Raw genomic sequence first — 19,034 nt, forward strand, 5'->3', positions numbered from 1 at the left:
GAAGCCGTGGACTGAAATGGCCCATGAGCTCACAGAGCGTCCCTGATGAAATCAGGGGTAAATATTTGTCCACTGAGGAAGATGGCACAGAGCCCGGGTCGACGTGTTGGCAGACATGTGGGAGGGGAAGGGTAAAGGGGAGCCTTTTGAACATCAAGGACGTTACCCACAGAGAGGTAGGTGAGGAGGAGGACCACGAGGCCATAAGGGGGGAGAAGGGGATTGGTGGGGGTGTTACAACATTTCCTGTACCCTGTATTGGCATGTAGCTGTACCATTCATGGGCCCCACACACGCCTCAAAACACAAGGGTTTTTACAATGAGAGGATGCATGCTGTCAAAGAAAGAAAGAAAAATACTTCCTGAGAGCACTCACATAACCCAATGTGAAAACGGTTACAAAAATAAAAATACATACTTTGGAGTATAGTCGTTACTTTCTCCCCTTCAGTCACTGCAGCAGGGTTATGTTCTTTAAACATCAAACAGACACTAGCTGGTCATGTCCACGCTCATTTTCAGTGCCTAATGAAAAAAAACACAGGTAAATGACCTCTAAACCCTCTCTGGGAACTTCCAATGCAAAATGTTCTCTATCGTTTTCCGTATAGTGCCTAATGAACACAACCCAGGTAAATGACCTCTGACCCTCTCTGGGAACGAGGATATCATGAATCTGTCACACACACCAATGACAGGCATACTGCGATTAAAATATACTGAACAAAAATATAAACACAACATGTAAAGGGTTGGTCCCATGTTTCATGAGTTGAATAAAAGACCCCAGAAATGTTCCATATGCACAAAAAGCTTATTTCTCTCAAAATGTTGTGCAAGAATTTGTTTACATCCCTTTTGGTGAGCATTTCTCCTTTTCCATGATAATCCATCTATCTGACAGGCGTGGCACATCAAGAAGCTGATTAAACAGCATGACCATTACACAGGTGCACCTTGTGCTAGGGACAATAAAAGGTCACTTTAAAACATGCAGTTTTTTCACACAACACAATGCCACAGATGTTTTGAGGGAGCGTGCAGTTGGCATGCTCTCTGCAGGAATGTCCACCAGAGCTGTTGCCAGAGAATTTAATGTTAACTTCTCTACCATCAGCCGGCTCCATCAGCCGTCTTAGGGAATTTGGCAGTACGTCTAAACTGTGGGTTTGCACAATCGAAGAATTTAGGCACAAATTGTCAGAAAGCGTATCAGGGAAGCTCATCTGTGTGCTCGTCATCCTTACCAGAGTCTTGACCTGACTGCAGTTCAGCCGTCACAACCGACTTCAGTGGGCAAATGCTCATTTTCGATGGCCACTGGCTCGCTGGAGAAATGTGCTCTTCATAGATTAATACCGGTTTCAACTGTACCTGGCAGATGGCAGACAGTGTGTATGGCGTCGTTTGGGCGAGCTACGGACAACGAACATCTGCATTTTATCGATGGCAATTTCAATGCACAGAGATACCGTGACGAGATCCTGAGGCCCATCGTTGTGCCATTCATCTGCCGCCATCACCTCATGTTTCAGCACAATTTCTGGAAGCTGAAAATGTTCCAGTTCTTCCATGGCCTGCATCTCACCACACATTTCACCTATTGAGCAAGTTTGGGATGTTTATATTTTTGTTCAGTGTAGAATTGCCCTGTCTGCAATCGCACCGGTGATAGCAGCCATCTTGGGAAGACCGGGGGAGAACGTTACAATAAAAAAAAACAAGTGCAGAGCGGAGTATCTCCCCCCCAAAAAGTTTCAAAGCTAATACCATAAAGCCCTACAGGGTTCAACTCAACAATCAAATCTGGACAGGGTTAATTCAATCCAATCACCTCTGGATTGACTGAATTGAAATGGAATTGGTCCCAACACTGAAGTCCTGACAGCACTGAGGGTAATAATATTCCAGTTAGGAGGACTATTAAAAGCATCTTAATGATCTGGACAATCTATGACAGACAAGGGCATACATACTGTACATCGGACCCTCGGATCATTGAGCAACGTGCCTGACAAACGTGCTGGGTCATGAAAAAGACGGCGGGCTGGGTGGCTTAGGCACTAAGAATGTGCCTCAGTACCATGCTGCATTCCCCTTCCCTGTCAGCAACCATATCCTGAGCAGAGTGTTCCCCGCAGCACTGTCCCCCTCTGGGGCATGGCTGGAGTGTCAAGTTTTAAATGTTTTATGACAAAGACAAATGATTAAAGGCTTATCATTTGCACTTATCTTCTTCCACTGATGGTGAACACAGGTCTCTTTGGTACTGCATCACTGACTTTCTAACACCCTCACGTGGAGATCAATTCATAATTCTAACATTGCACCTAAATAGGAAATGTGCAAACTATTTACATTATGTTGTAAGAAAAGCATATTATCATTCTCAGAAATGTGGTTCATTTTAGAGAGTAAAGATAAAGTTAATCCACTGTTTGTTAGTTCCCCAAACGTAAGAAACTGTAAATGTTTCCAAAACCATTTCTGTTGAGTAGCCGACAGCAGAAGTTTTAAAACCATACATGTAGTCTAAAAACTGAATGACTCTTTCCATACACAAGTATATGTTACAGATCTATAGCAGAGTTGCAAATGTAAACACTCAGTTGAATTGATGGTATTCCCCTGAGATTCTGCCTTTCAAAACATATCACATTTCTAAACTTCTCAAAACCTCCTTGGAATTGACTGAACAAATTTGTTCATGTGAAACATGAACCAAGAGGCTTTATCCAGTAGATGTCACTTCATACTGCGATACTAAACCGAAACAATATTCAATCCACACCAACCATCTCATAACCTCCTCCTGACACACTATTCGTTCCCCTTCTGAAACATGAAAACTAAAGATGAATATAATATACAAAATAATAAGAGCAATATGTAAGAGTCACTCTTTTGCCAGATATCAAGCCCAGTCCTTTAATTGGAAGGCCTTGAGATGTGGTTACATTAAGGATGTATGACCAGCTACTACAAGGGACAGATACAGCACGCAGCAGAACACAAATTAGTCCTAAATGACTGAATCTCCTACAGCCGGGCATGAAGGAATCAATAGGATTTTGGGAGGAGGGTGATGGGTGATGGGGAAGGGCAGTCATGCTGAATACATGGAGCTGGAGTAGTGACGCACATGAGCCACTGTTGCAGCCGCCCTGGCGGGGTCTGGGAACTATTCCAGGCTCGGGGGCTTTATTTTAGGGGGACAGACCAGGGCTGTCATTGTTGCCATGCTTATCATTCCAGTTCTTTGGGCTGCTTGGGTCTTATTCAGGAGGCACCAAAAGGAACTCGTCCAATAAGAATACAGAGTTTTAATCTGGCGTTTCAAAGGTGTTTTGCTACATTATACTAGGGCCGGGACGATACCAGTATCGCGATACTCATTAGTATTGTGGCAAGGAAACAAAACACAAAGCGAATTTAACTTCTTTAGAAGAACAGCCATATTGTTGCAAACAAACATCATTTTGTTATAATCCAGAGTCACATTTATTTATTTTCCGAGCTATAGCACAGAATATTTTACATACAGTAAGTTGAATTTGGTCTGCTTCGTGATTTCATTTTTGCCAAGGAAAAGATATTGCGATAATGTTTTCGTCACAGCCCTACATTCTCTCTCTTTGTGGCAAACTACATTTGAAGCGGCTGTTAGAAACGTGCATGGCTGATTGAGAGATGACAATTCTCTGGTCTAACGTAATCTCAGTCTGGAGACTCGAGTGCCCAGTAACTTCTGACTGACTTGCTTTGTGTATCTCTCAGTGTGGCAGAAGTCAGCAGAGGACAGAAGCATAAAGAGGACAGAAGCATAAAGAGGACAGAAGCATAAAGAGGACAGAAGCATAAAGAGGACATGTGTGGCCAGATTTTCACTATAGAGACACAGTATTAACAAAGCAAGATGTTGAAACTCAAAAATGCAAACAAATGTTACATTTTAGTCATTTAGCAGACGCTCTCATCCAGAGTGAACTACAATAGTGAGTGGATATATTTTCTTACTGGTTCCCTGTGAGAATCGAACCCACATCTCTGGCATTGCAAGCACCGTGCTCTACCAACTGAGCCACACAAACCCAAACCCAGAATACTGCCCATCTGAACTCGAGGGCTGACCTAGCTAGTCAGGCCTCTGGTGGTGGTGGGATCTCTGATCAGTGGGTGAGTCACTGGTGACCCCGGCCAACTGTTAACCTGGAGAAGCTAATACCACATTGTGCCACCCATCCAGCGGTGCCTCACTCCTAATAGGAGACGGCTGGGTGAAAGCACACACAGTATACGAATATAAACCAGTGTGGAGGGTGGCTCCATAGGACTATCATGTGGCTATTCACACACTCACTCAGACACCCACTCGGACCCACACACAAATCACACACCCACACAGTGTTCCACTAGAGTGACTCCCTCCACCCCGTCCCAGTTGTGACATCAGCAGACAGGGGAGGTGTTATCGATCCTATTCTCCTTTCCCACAGGCTGTTACAGCACAGTGTACAGAGCAGGCAGAGTACACCCGTACTTACACACACACACGCGTACGCGCACACACACACACACACACACACACGAGTACGCGCACACACAGACGTACGCGCACACAAGTACACGTGCACACACACACACACACAAGCAAACTTTTACCCAGACAGGTATTTTTTTTAAAACATGACATACACCGTGCATTCACAGACACGCTCACACAGACAGACACATCTGATCTCCAGTCCACACACAGCCCAGCCTGTTCACACTGCAACACTTTTCTGTGTAGTAGTTTCTTAATTGTGTACAAGCAATTTTTGGATCTGTGTTGAAACGTATCTATAGCAGAACAGCAATGATCAAATGCTTGAATACATTTACAGAACTTCTGACCATTTTATTGCCTTAATACCGGACGTGCATATCTTAGACCACCTTTTGCATAACCTTAAATACAAATATTATCAGTGAATAGAAAATTCACTGTTGTTTTTCATCAGAAGAGAAAGTGTACAATTGATTTCACTGTTTCTGACACTCAGTAAAACCTAATGCACCCCAGCAGCGTCATACCATGTACAACATATGGAAAGATCTAGGCAACAGGGACTGTCTAATTCTCATGATTTTTTATAATATTGCAGAGATGCAGAGAATAAAGTTGTGTTACCTCCAAGTCGTCATCTTCAACATTGTTACCTAATACAGCTTTGCTTTGGATTAATATCAGTTGTGTTCCTCCTTTTTATTCACCTTTCCTTATTTATATTGTGGATAGTGTTACTTCACCAATGGAAAGCCTACAAAACAATGACAAATCCTTTGTATTGAATACAGCATGGAATTGGATTGTGATGATACTGATGAATGAACGCAGCCCACTTTTAATATATTTTTTTATAATATTTGGTGTATGAAATTGTTTGGTGCATAAAAGGAGAGTAATTGCCCATAATGCTGCACCTTTGGATAGTACTTCTAATTTTGACAATCATGATTTAGTAACTGCAAAGAAAATATATTGATCTACTGGGATTTTTTAGTTTTGAGAAGGCATTTATGTATTTACAGTTGAAGTCGGAATTTTACATACACTTTAGTCAAATACATTTAAACTCAGGTCTCTGGCTTAGGTCAGTTAGGATCACCACTTTATTTTAAGAATGTGAAATGTGAGAATAATAGTAGAGAGAATGATTTATTTCAGCTTTTATTTCTTTCATCACATTCCCAGTGGGTCAGAAGTTTACATTCACTCAATTAGTATTTGGTAGCATTGCCTTTAAATTGCTTAACTTGGGTTAAACGTTTTAGGTGGCCTTCCACAAGCGTCCCACAATAAGTTGGGTGAATTTTGGCCCATTCCTCCTGACAGAGCTGGTGTAACTGAGTCAGGTGTGTAGGCCTCCATGCTCGCACATGCCTTTTCAGTTCTGCCACAAATGTTCTATAGGATTGAGGTCAGGGCTTTGTGATGGCCACTCCAATGCCTTGACTTTGTTGTCCTTAAGCCATTTTGCCACAACGTTGGAAGTATGCTTGGGGTTATTGTCCATTTGGAAGATCCATTTGCGACCAAGCTTTAACTTCTTGACTGATGTCTTGAGATGTTGCTTCAATATATCCACATAATGTTCCTTCGTCATGATGCCATCTATTTTGTGAAGTGCACCAGTCCCTCCTGCAGCAAAGCACCCCCACAACATGATGCTGCCACCCCCGTGCTTCACGGTTGGGATGGTGTTCTTCGGCTTGCAAGCCTCCCCCTTATTCCTCCAAACATAACGATGGTCATTATGGCCAAACAGTTCTATTTTTGTTTCATCAGACCAGAGGACATTTCTCCAAAAAGTACAATCTTTGTCCCCATGTGCAGTTGCAAACCGTAGACTGGCTTTTTTAATGCCGGTTTTGGAGCAGTGGCTTCTTCCTTGCTGAGCGACCTTTCAGGTTATGTCGATATAGGACTTGTTTTACTGTGGATATAGATACATTTGTACCCGTTTCCTCCAGCATCTTTACAAGTTCCTTTGCTGTTGTTCTGGGATTGATTTGCACTTTTCGCACCAAAGTACGTTCATCTTTAGGAGACAGAACGAGTCCCCTTCCTGAGCGGTATGACGGCTGTGTGGTCCCATGGTGTTTATACTTGCGTACTATTGTTTGTACAGATGAACGTGGTACCTTCAGGCATTTGGAAATTGCTCCCAAGGATGAACCAGACTTGTGGAGGTCTAAAAAAAAAAAAAATCTGAGGTCTTGGCTGATTTCTTTTGATTTGCCCATGATGTCAAGCAAAGAGGCACTGAGTTTGAAGGTAGGCCTTAAAATACATCCACAGGTACACCTCCAATTGACTCAAATCATGTAAATTAGCCTATCAGAAGCTTCTAAAGCCATGACATCATTTTCTGGAATTTTCCAAGCTGTTTAAAGGCACAGTCAACTTAGTGTATGTAAACTTCTGACCCACTGGAATTGTGATATCGTGAATTATAAGTGAAATAATCTGTCTGTAAACAATTATTGGAAAAATCTACAAAGTAGATGGCCTAAACCGACTTGCCAAAACTATAGTTTGTTAACAAGAAATGTGTGGAGTGGTTGAAAAATGAGTTTTAATGACTCCAACCTAAGTGTATGTAAACTTCTGACTTCAATTGTATGTTCTTCTTGTATTTATGTTTTGAGAAGGCAACTACATTTTGAAAACACATTTACTGTTTTGCAAAAGGCTACAGAGTTCTATTATATCTGGTGAGCTATTTTTTGAAAATCAACAAAATTGATCCAAAAATTGCTTGTATGCGATTGAGAAAAATTGTAAAACAAAAAACAAATAAAAAAACTATAATTTCTGAAACTGAACATGTTACAATAAATTCAGTTGCTCCATTTAACCCCAAAAAACAGGAAGTCCACTGGGCAAAAATGTGCCTGTTTGAAAAACTTACTCGCTTCCTCAAACTAAAAGCTGTTGGATAAACTTCTGTAAAGTAATTGTACTGCTTTTACAAACAAAATCATAGCCACAAACATTTTCACACAGGCATCACAGCTACTTCGAAAAGCTAAATCGGCACCTAATACAAACCTGTGCTGTGCAGTCATGTTGTACATGAACCAGAAGGACACAAACACATTTCACTGCACCTAACCCGCTGTATATGACAATAACAAAAAATCATGTTTAGTCTGAAACCACAACTGCTTGGATTGAGTTTGAATTGACTGCAAAAAACAAAGGCCATTTAAAACCTAAAAAAGACTCAAGATAACCACGAACCCCATACAAGATTCGGTCCTACATACATACCCTAAGCAGGAGTGTCTCCGACCATGGCTGCTTGGGCCATAGCCAAACAGGCTCCCTTTCCTTGGAAATCGGTGATCTTTGTTCATTGTGGGTCAAAGCTTCTGGCTGCTAGAGTATGACTTGCTGGGCTGACAACGAAAAAAGAGGCTCCACACACCCACAACAACTGTGAGACGAGCTGGAGCTCAGATGGAGCTCATCCTCTCCGAAGGGCTCTCCTGCCAGGGCTGTAGCCACCACATGCTGCTACCGCCTGGGAAGACCCCGGGAGCGGTGGGTGGGTAGGTGGGTGTCCCCCGACCAGCCCCCCGATCACAGGTGTGCTGCCCTTTGGGCAGGGAGAGCCAGGTGGAGGGGAAGAAAGGACGCAAGCCCTTCTGACGCACCAGGATACTGGGGTAACTGTAGGTCATGAGAAGGGGAGAGGCTGGGGAGAAGCAGAAAATATAGGAACCCCAAGTGCTGTAGGCTACACAAGTCTCAACAAGACCAGCAGTCTTCAGTCGGTGCTCCAGATAGCTTTCTTGAATAGCTGTATTAGCATTCCATTTTGAGGTTGTCTCTTCTGTTGTCCAAACTCCAGAGACGGATTCTTAAATAGAACTGCTGTAGAAAGTCCTTGAAAGATAAAAATGTCCTCTCTTAAAACAAAGTCTCTCACAGTCTTTCTCTGTCTTTCCATCTGTCTCTACAGAAAGGGGAAATCCTCCATGATCCAGTAACCTTCAGCAATGTGAAAAAGAGAAGGGAATGAGGAACGAGTGAGGAGGGCAGAGCGAGGGTTGACCTCTCTCCGCAGTGTGGGAGAGCTTCCTCCGTCCCCAGAGGTGCTAGCTGTGGGGGCTGCAACCAGGGCCCATACGAGTCCCCTCAACCGTTTTGAGCTTCTCAGGAGGATATCAACAGTTAAAGTGAAAGAGACTGAAAACACAACCTTTCAGTAAAGAAGGAATTGGATTCAAGAAACTGCGGCAGCGTTGGCATCTTTTGAGGAAAGGAAAATCCAAGACTTCATCGAGTATGCCAGAAGCAGATGGTAAAGTTGGAGATGGTTGCAAAATGGTCAAAAGTATAACTTGCACACCTACCGTATTAAAAAGGCGGACGGAGAAAATGTTTATAGTGAATAGAAAACTCCAGTAAAAATAAAAATAGTTTAAAAGTTTTCTGATACCTTCTGATCTTGTTCTTCTTTGTATGTCTGGACTTGTCAGTTTCTGCTGCTACTGGGTCTCTCTCTATCTCGCTCTCTCGCCTGGCAGCCCTAGCCTAGTTAAGGACGACATGTGGGATCGACATGCCTCCCAATGTGGCTTCGTTCCCCCTACAGCTAAGTAATGACATGGTGCATTGTTGGATTCCACGAATAAGGGGTTGCAGGGGGTGAGGGTGCACACATATGTACTCAGGTGGAGTTTCTAGGTGCACACAGAGACAACACACACACACAGACAGAGACAGAGACACAGAGAGAGAGAGAGAGAGAGAGACAGACACACAACACACACACTGAAACACACACATGAAAAGCAGACGTAGAGTCTGCACCCAGGGATAAAAACATCAGTGGAGGTTTTCAAGCCCTGTAGTTAGGAAACATACAAAAGTGGCTTATTTCTCAGGAAACCGCTACCCACAACATACGCAATGTCACTCTTGCACAAAGCCAGTCCACCAACATATGTATATAACATATTTGCTGTACTATAGATGAGACTGTAATTGAGACAGCCTTTTTTACATTGTGCCACAGACAGGCCAGGGCTGGAATAAAAGCCTGCAAAGCCAGTAGTTTAGTTTCATAGAACAGGCAAACTCAGGCATGTTGGCTCTAATCGCTCTCACGCTACAGTAGCTGCAGACGCTCAATAAAATGCCACAGTAATCATCATCCACCCTGGATTGGGCTGAGAAAGGCCAATGCCCCTGAGCCTTGTACTATACAAAACCTCTGTCTCAACAACAAGACAACCTACTCCCTGACCTCACCTTTTTCCTAGACACTACACACCTTACAGGTGGCTAGAGTCAAAGGTCAAAGACTCCAGCACTCCAAGTCCTAGACCGTTCTCTCTGCTACCACACGTTAAGCAGTACCGGAGTGCCAAGTCTGGAACAAAAGGCACCTGAACAGCTTCTACCCCCAAGCCATAAGCCTGCTGAACAGTTCATCAAATGGCTACCTGGACTATTTACATTGACGCCCTTCATTATTAATTTATCTTAAAAGTGTTCTGAACTGACTCTCTTGCACTGGCTATATGTACACTCCCTAGACTCTACCCACACACATACTACACTGACACTCCAACACACACACACACACACACACACACACACACACACACACACGTTGCTGCTACTCTGTTTATTATATATATTCTGATTTCCTAGACACTTTTACCCCTACCCTAAACCCAGGGTTGGGGAGTAACGAATTACATGTAATCTGTTACCAGCAAAAATATTGTAATCAGATTAGAGATACGTTTTAAAATGATGATTACTTCGAGGATTACTTTTAAATTCAGAAAGGATGTTTGTGTTTTCTCAATGACATTCAAATCAGCATTGAAAAAAGGTGCAAGTGTAAGTTTGTTCCACCTGAGTGAGTCTGACCACAAGTCAGACACTATGATGACACACCAAATGGGTTCGATGGATCACGGGAAAAGAGCAAGAATAGGTTTATGTAGGCTACAGTCCAAGCTGTCTTCCAATTGTGAGACTGCAGTCAGAATTCAAAGATTATCCAACTTGAATAAACGCTTGGAGGTAAGGATGACAGCAGTGGTGTAGTCCACGGTGATACGGATATCACTTATTATTGATATCTACATAGCGCATTAATATGACACACTGCTGCACTCTAATTAAGCTATTTGCACCTTACGGATTGTGGTTGTTGTGGATGGCTGTTCACAAATCTAAATGTGTATTTACACCCAATAATGGTTGAATTCAAGAAGTATAAACTACCTATCAATCATTGTTTTTGAAACTAGTGGACAGCCAGTGAAAAATGCACTAACAACAGCTGTATAGTGTGGATACCAGACTATGGAATAAAAGTGGGGCTTTTATTGCTCAATCTAATTCATGCTGATAAAAAAAAATATATATATATATATATATATATATATATAAATCCATAGGCCTAATGGACACATTTTCAAACTCGCACACTTTTGATAGCGGATGTTACTACATCCCTTTTTGAAATTATCTATCTATCTATACACACACAGTACCAGTGAAAAGTTTGGACACACCTACTCATTCAAGGGTTTTTCTTTATTTTTACTAATTTCTACATTGTAGAATAATAGTGAAGACATCACAACTATGAAATAACACATATGGAATCATCTACCAAACAAAAGAAAGTGTTTAACAAATCTAAATATATTTTAGATTTTAGATTCTTCAAAGTAGCCACCCTTTGCCTTGATGACAGCTTTGCTCACACTTGGCAATCTCTCCACCAGCTTCACCTGGAATGCTTTTCCAACAGTCTTGAAGGAGTTCCCACATATGCTGAGCCCTTGTTGGCTGCTTTTCCTTCACTCTGCGGTCTAACTCATCCAAAACCATCTCAATTGGGTTGAGGTCGGGTGATTGTGGAGGCCAGGTCATCTGATGCAGCACTTCATCACTATCCTTCTTGGTCAAATAGCCTTTACACAGCCTGGAGGTGTGTTGGGTCATCGTCCTGTTGAAAAACAAATTATAGTCCCACAAAGCGCAAACCAGATAGGATGGCGTATCGCTGCAGAATTCTGTGGTAGCCATACTGGTTAAGTATTCCTTGAAATACAAAAAAATCACTGACAGTGTCACCAGCAAAGCACCCCCATGCTTCACGGTGGAAACCACACATGCGGAGATTATCCGTTCACCTACTCTGCACTCACAAAGACACAGTGGTTGGAAACAAAAATCTCAAATTTGGACTCATCAGACCAAAGGAGAGATTTCCACCAGTCTAATGTCCATTGCTTGTGTTTCTTGGCCCAAGTAAGTCTCTTCAAATCAAATCAAATCAAATCGTATTAGTCACAAGCACCGAATACAACAGGTGAAGACCTTACAGTGAAATGCTTACTTACGAGCCCCTAACCAACAATGCAGTTAAAAAAATACGGATAAGAATAAGAAATAAAAGTAACAAGTAATTAAAGAGCAGCAGTAAAATAACAATAGCGAGACTATATACACAGGGTACAGAGTCAATGTGCGGGGGCACCGGTTAGGACAGGTAATGTGTACATGTAGGTAGAGTTATTAAAGTGACTAAGCATAGATGATAACAACAGAGAGTAGCAGCAGTGTAAAAGAGAGGGGGGGGGGGGATAATGCAAATAGTCTGGGTAACTATTTGATTAGGTGTTCAGGAGTCTTATCGCTTGGGGGTAGAAGCTGTTTTAGAAGCCTCTTGGACCTAGACTTGGCGCTATTTCCTTTTTTATTTAGCAAATATTTGTCTTACTTTTTAACTCTGTACTGATGGGAATGGGCTCGTAAGTAAGCATTTCACTGTAAAGTCTACCCCTTTTGTAATTGGCGCATGTGACCAATAACATTTTATTTGAGTGTTAAATGACAGTGTTTGATCTCCCAGTTTTAGAACTTTTCATTGACAACAATCCCCCAATTAGTCACATCTACCTCTGTGCAGGTGATTGGGGGATAAGGAGCGAGATCTCACTTCTAATGAGCTGGGTCGTTAAAAAGTTCAGCAGGGAATGTTTGGTTTAATTGGCCTCCCAACAGCTTTGTGGCCCTGCAAGAACATCTCTAGCAGATTCTGTGGTTAGGGAGTACAAAATAAGTTATTTTTGGAAATAAACTGTAGCCAACTCTCCTGTAATGTTTAAAGTATGGTGTGTATGTTCCCTGGCAGTTCACTATCGAGCTCATTCCTATCCGCTGCATCTGGGCAGGATCCAAAAAACATATCGGTAGCCTACGGGTACACATACTACAACACAGACCAAAGGGACAGCTAAATTCTAAAATAAGAATTTGACACTTCAGTGACTCTTATCAGGAGTGGACTGGGGGTGTCCTGGAGTGTGTCAAAGTGCATCAGATTGTGTCCCCTCCCCTGCATAGCCCTGGGTCAGACCCAACCCATGAAAACACACCCAAACATGTGCTCATCAATCTGTCACTCAGTTGCAGCGTGGAAACAGTCTGAGTGGGACAGAGATTGGGAGAGAGGGTGGGGAGGTCTGTAGGCTTGGCTGGAGCTGATACCGAAGAGAACATGGGAGGCTAGATATTAAAATCAGGGGACCAGACAGAACACACACAGACACTATACATTTTTCTATAAAGGCCTGTTTGTCTTCCATGACTGTTAGTCAAGGGTAACCAGGGCAGTCTTATGTTATGGAGTTTTCCACATTAGTCCATGTTTGGTTATAATGAACATAGTTTGTTTATCAACCCCCTCTGTATGATTAATTGCTCCAGACGAAGGGGGACTAAGTGCATCAAAGAGGTGTGTGGGCAGTCCTCTTGCTAGGCCTGGCAGGGACATGAGTCTGTCACAGCAAGTGCAAGGTGTGTGTCCAGTCTGGTCACTGTGAGTGTGATAGCAAACTGAATGAATATGTGCAACATCTAAAACTGTTGACAGACGAGAACGGACAAATCTGGGAGGGACAACCAACTAGAAAAGGTGTAGGCCTACAAAGTAGTAAGAAGACAGCAGCCTCTTTTGCGGGAATTAAGACGTCATCGTTACACGGATTTACGTCAGAAAATAAAACGCCATAAATGACTTCGTAGGTGTGTTCTGTATCAGAGGTATGCAATACAAAGGCAGCCATCATAACTACAGTACAACATAAATCAGCCCTATCGCGTAAAGACTGCAGCTACTGTACTTCTGGTGAATGTCTGGCCAGCACAGGAGAATCTAAAGTGCTCTAGACAATTGCATCTCATCTGAAGTACTTTCTCTTCAAGTTTTATTAGTCGTTTGTACAGGATACACATGGTATACATCTTCCAACCAAATGCTTACTTGCAGGTTCCTTCTCGACAATGCAACAATAACAAATAAAGATAAGGATACGAGCATAAACTAAATCTTGAGAAGCAACCGCAGAAAGTGCTCGGCTGCCAACACATACCTTTATGATGCATCCCCCTTGAGTTTCTTCTGCAAGGCCTCACAGTTCACACTCCCTGCACTGTCAGAGGCTTTATTTATCTTCTGTGACGTTGATACCAGCCGCTAGCTTTTGTGCGTGTATCATCTGCTTAATGCCAATTTTCCTGACACACAAATGTAGTCAGTTTCCTGCCCTTGTTGCCTGAACGTGCACCTTGATTTCAAGTCAAGAGTTCAAGCCAAATACTGTGCAATGACATCTCAAGGTTTTGTATGGGGTCTTGTGGCAATATCATAAAAAAATATATAAAAAAAATAAATGCATCAGTCTACTCTCTCTTATACACAAACTAGGGTTTGTTAGCATGATCAAAATTAAGAACAAATGAAACCCTAAAGAATAAAAATTATATCAAAACTACTATCCAGGTTTCTGAGGTAAACATTGTTTTGTTGAGTATGGTGGATGAGAAAAAGACAGGCATTATTGCAGAGAAAGAGTAAGGAGGATGTTTTTGTTAGAACATATAGGATCCAAAGTGGATAAAATGAAGAGCAAGTGAGGAAACTGCTTCTCATCTATGATGATAGATGTGTGAATATTGGACTATAAAAATGTGCCTTCCTGTATTATACTTATGCTAACAAATAAGATAGTATTCTATTGAACCATTTACATTATGTTTGTATTCTTATCTTTTCTTATTGTTGTTGTATTGTCGAGAAGGACGGTGTATACCATGTGAATCCTGTACATATCAAATTAAATGTTATTTGTCACATGTGCCGAATACAACAGGTGTAGACCTTACAGTGAAATGCTTACTTACAAGCCCTTAACCAACAATGCTTTAAGAAGTTAAGAAAAATAAAATACGTTTTAAAAAACAGAAAATAAAAGTTAAATAATGAACAGTAAAATAACAAGCGAGGCTATATACAGGGGGTACAGGTACAGAGTCAATGTGCGGGGGCACTGGTTAGTCAAGGTAATTACGGTAATATGTACATGTAGGTAGAGTTAAAGTGACTATGTATAGATTATAAAGAGAGTAGCAGCAGCATAAAGAGGGGTCTGGGTAGCCGTTTGAGTAGCTGATCAGGAGTCTTGTGGCTTGGAGGTAGAAGCTGTTAAGAAGCCTTTTGGACCTAGACTTGGTGCTCCGGTACTGCTTGCCGTGCAGTAGCAGAGAGAACAGTCTATGACTAGGGTGGCTGAAGTCTTTGACAATTTGTAGGGCCTGCCTCTGACACCACCTGGTATAGAGGTCCTGGATGGCAGGAAGCTTGGCTCCAGTGATGTACTGGGCCGTACGCACTACCCTCTGAAGTGCTTTGCGGTCGGAGGTCGGTGCAGTTACCATACCAGGCAGTGGTGCAACCAGTCAGGATGCTCTCGATGGTGCAGCTGTAGAACCTTCTGAGGATCTGCGGACCCATGCCAAATCTTTTCAGTCTCGCGAGGGGGAATAGGCTTTGTCGTGCCCTCTTCACGACTGTCTTGGTGTGCTTGGGCCATGATAGTTTGTTGGTGATGTGGACACCAAGGAACTTGAAGCTCTCAAAATGTTCCACTACAGCTCCGTCGATTAGTTTTATACGACTAATAAAACTTGAAACTTGATGGCGTGGTAGGCCCCTCTGTGTAATTAACCTAAACTGGGTTGTTAATCCTGGCAAGGAAGCACAGATCATTCCCTTTTACTTTGACTCCCTACTTTTATGGATTGCAACAACAACAAAAAAATCCTAAACCCTGATGTGGGTTCAGCAAACCCTGACCTAATCTTAATCTCAGCCGTTAGGGGTTAAACCCTAAAACTGACCTTGGATCAGCTCTTAGAGGCAACTTAAAGGGATACTTCAGGATTTTAGCAATGAGGCCATTCATCTACTTCCCCAGAGGCTGATGAACTTGTGGATACCATTTGTATGTCTCTGTGTCCAGTATGAAGGAAGCTAGAGGTACAGTGCCTTTCAGAAAGTATTCACACCCCTAGACTTTTTCCCAAAACATTTGTGTTGGACTGAATTAAAAATGTAACAAATTAAGAATTTTTGTCACTGGCCTACACACAATACACCATAATGTGAAAGTGGAATCGTTTTTCAACATTTTTACAAATTAATAAAATATGAAATGCTGAAAATATTCAACCCCTTTGTTATGGCACGCCAAAATAAGTTCAGGAGTAAACATTTGCTTAACAAGTCACATAATAAGTTGCATGGACTCTCTGTGCAATAATATTTTTTAACATAGTTTTTTTTTTCAATCACTACCTAATCTCTGTACCCCACACATTCAATTATCTGTAAACTCCCTCAGTCGAGCAGTGAATTTTATACACAGATTCAACCACAAAGACCAAGGAGATTTTCAAATGCCTCACAAAGAAGAGCACCTATTGGTAGATGGGTAAAAAAAATGAAAAGCAGCCATTGAATATTCCTGTGAGCATGGTGAAGTTATTAATTACTCTTTGGATGGTGTATAAATACACCAAATCACAAAAAAGATAACGGCATCCTTCCTAACTTAGTGAACGGAGAAGAAGGAAACCGCTCAGGGATTTCACTATAAGGCCAAAAAAGTTTAATGGCAGTGATAAGAGAAATCTTAGGATGGATCAACAACATTGTAGTTACTCCACAATACTGACCTAATTGACAGAGTAAATAAAGTAATACTGCAATAAAGTAATACTGCAAAAACTTGGCAAAGCAGTTCGCTTTTTGTCCTGAAAAGAAAGTGTTATGTTTGGGGCAAATCCAATACAACACATTACTGAGTACCACTTTCAAGCATAGTGGTGGCTGCATAATGTTATAGGTATGCTTGTTATCGTTAAGGACTGGGGAGTTTTTCAGGATAAAAAATAAACGGAATGGAGCTAAGCACAGACACAATCCTGGAGGAAAACTTGGTTCAGCCTGCTTTGCAACCGACACAGAGATGAATTCACCTTTCAGCAGGACAATAACCTAAAACACAAGGCCAAATCTACACTGGAGTTGCTTACCAAGAAAACTATTAAATATTCCTGAGTGGGCAAGTTACAGTTTTGTCTTACAGTGCATTCGGAAAGTATTCAGACCCCTTGACTTAAGCCACATTTTGTTACGTTACAGCCTTATTCTAAAATGGATTAAATACACGTTTTTTCCTCATCAATCTACACACAATAGAACATAATGACAAATCAAAAACATGTTTAGAAATGTTTGCAAATGTATAAAAAAAAGAAAAAAGTATTCAGACCCTTTGCTTTGAAACTCGAAATTGAGCTCAGGTGCGTCCGGTTTCCATTGATCATCCTTGAGATGTTTCTACAACTTGATTGGAGTCCACCTGTGGTAAAATCTATTGATTGGACATGATTTGGAAAGGCACACACCTGTCTATATAAGGTCCCACAGTGCATGTCGGAGCAAAAACCAAGCCATGAGGATAAAGGAATTGTCCGTAGGCACATATCTGGAGCATTGAAGGTCCCCAAGAACACATTGGCATCCATCATTCTTAAATGGAAGAAGTTTGGAACCACCAAGACTCTTCCTAGAGCTGGCCACCAAGCCAAACTGAGCAATCGGGAGAGAAGGGCCTTGGTCAGGGAGGTGACCAAGAAACCAATGGTCACTGACAGAGTTCCAGAGTTCCTCTGTGGAGATGGGAGAACTTTCCAGAACGACAACCATCTCTGCAGCACTCCACCAATCAGGCCTTTATGGTAGGGTGGCTAGACGAAAGCCACTCCTCAGTAAAAAGGCATGACAGCCCGCTTGGAGTTGGCCAAAAGGCACCTAAAAGACTCTCAGATCATGAGAAACAAGATTCTCTGGTCTGATGAAACCAAGATTGAACTCGCTGTCTTGAACGCCAAGCATCACGTCTGGAGGAAACCTGGCACCATCCCTATAGTGAAGCATGGTGGTGGCAGCATCACACTGTGAGGATGTTTTGCAGCGGCAGGGACTGGGAGACTAGTCAGGATCAAGGAAAAAAATGAACGGCACAAAGTATAGAGAGATCCTTGATGAAAACCTGCTCCAGAGCGCTCAGGACCTCAGACTGGGGTGAAGGTTCACCTTGTAACAGGACAACAACCCTAAGCACACAGCCAAGACAACGCCGGAGTGGCTTTGGGACAAGTATCTGAATGTCCTTGAGTGGCCCAGCCAGAAGCTGGACTTGAACCCGATTAAACATCTCTGGAGGCGCCGTGCAGCGACGCTCCATATCCAACCTGACAGAGTTTGAGAGGATCTGCAGAGAAGAATCAAATCAAATTTTATTTGTCACATACACATGGTTAGCAGATGTTAATGCGAGTGTAGTGAAATGCTTGTGCTTCTAGTTCTGACCATGCAGTAATATCTAACAAGTAATCTAACAATTTCACAACTACAAGTGTAAAGGAATGAATAAGAATATGTACATACAAATATATGGATGAGCGATGGCCGAACGGCATAGGCAAGATGCAGTGATGGTATAGAGTATATACATATGAGATGAGTAATGTAGGGTATGTAAACATTATATAAAGTGCCATTGTTTAAAGTGGCTAGTGATACATTTATTACATCCAATTTTTAATTATTAAAGTGGCTAGAGATTTGAGTCAGTATGTTGGCAGCAGCCACTCAATGTTAGTGATGGCTGTTTAACAGTCTGATGGCCTTGAGATAGAAGCTGTTTTTCAGTCTCTTGGTCCCAGCTTTGATGCACCTGTACTGACCTCGCCTTCTGGATGATAGCGGGGTGAACAGGCAGTGGCTCGGGTGGTTGCTGTCCTTGATGATCTTTTTGGCCTTCCTGTGACATTGGGTGGTGTAGGTGTCCTGGAGGGAAGGTAGTTTGCCCCCGGTGATGCGTTGTGCAGACCTCACTACCCTCTGGAAAGCCTTACGGTTGTGGGCAGAGCAGTTGCCGTACCAGGTGGTGATACAGCCCGACAGGATGCTCTCGATTGTGCATCTGTAAAAGTTTGTGAGTGTTTTTGGTGACAAGCCAAATTTCTTCAGCCTCCTGAGGTTGAAGAGGCGCTGCTGCGCCTTCTTCAGCACGCTGTCTGTGTGGGTGGACC

General features: G+C 42.3%; 1 protein-coding gene across 6 annotated transcripts in view; it reads right to left on the bottom strand.

Moving 5' to 3' along the window:
- The window catches only part of pde4cb (phosphodiesterase 4C, cAMP-specific b), a 153,537-nt gene that overhangs the window by 54,330 nt on the left and 80,173 nt on the right, over positions 1–19,034 (bottom strand). The gene's annotated exons all lie outside the window — the stretch shown is intronic.

The sequence above is a fragment of the Salmo salar genome, chromosome ssa16, assembly GCF_905237065.1.
Source record: "Salmo salar chromosome ssa16, Ssal_v3.1, whole genome shotgun sequence".
In the NCBI taxonomy this organism is placed as follows: domain Eukaryota; kingdom Metazoa; phylum Chordata; class Actinopteri; order Salmoniformes; family Salmonidae; genus Salmo; species Salmo salar.